Source organism: Plasmopara halstedii, assembly GCF_900000015.1.
Source record: "Plasmopara halstedii genome assembly, contig: Scaffold_470, whole genome shotgun sequence".
In the NCBI taxonomy this organism is placed as follows: Eukaryota; Oomycota; class Peronosporomycetes; order Peronosporales; family Peronosporaceae; genus Plasmopara; species Plasmopara halstedii.
Window position 1 is genome coordinate 811140 of NW_020187390.1, and position 945 is coordinate 812084.

The following is a 945-nucleotide window of genomic DNA, read 5'->3' on the forward strand; positions in this document are numbered from 1 at the left end:
GCATGGTCTATGAGTACAATTTACTCATGTCAAGAGTAAATTTACACACGGGAAGAGTAATGATGAGTATTTTTGACCACTGAACTCGAGTTCCACCAACCAATTTGACAGTTCTTCTTCTTCCTGATTCTTCTTGTTCTCTTCATCATCATCGATCCTCCTCAGTAATTGCTCTTCTTCTTTTTTCTACTCCTTCGGCTCGCTCCGTCTTGTTACCGATCGACTGCTCATCACTATTCTCATTACATAACTCAGTCCATCACCACCACCACCACGAGGTAACCAGCTACAGCAGCAGCGAGAGCGAGTGTTGTGGTGGCAACAAGAGATGAAGTCGTTATTTTAAGCAGCTTCAGCACCACATCTTAGATGAGGATATTACAGAAGAGGATGAGGAAGCTGCGACGGCACGACAGTTTGTTCCAAAGCGCTATACCACAGCAACTCCAGCCGGATCATCAACCTTGAATGAGGCGGACGATGAGAGCAATGCGAAAGCTGACCAGATCTTTACAGCGGAGGATATCGAAAACGACTTTGACTTTTTCACTGCAGGCAGCATGGATGATGATTGACTCTACCATGATGAAATGCCAGCAGTAGCGGTAGCAGCCAACTAGCCTTTCAACATCGCATATGAATAAAGAAGACAGCTGATTATTGTGATCACATATATGCCGCTACTTGTCTTACTCGGAAGGATTTTATTCTCCTTTTGCTCACTGTTAAAGATCAAAGTATTAATGGATCATCATCGTTGTACAAGAGTCTAAGCTTCCACCCGCGCTTGGTCAGTAGTATAAAGAGGAGAACGCACGAGGATAACATCATCCTGATGTTCATCTTCTTGTTGCGTCATTGATGGATTTAAGGAGACGAACGATGGTAAACAACAATAACTGTCTGCCCTGACTGACCTTCTCACTCATCGTGCTCCATCCTCTT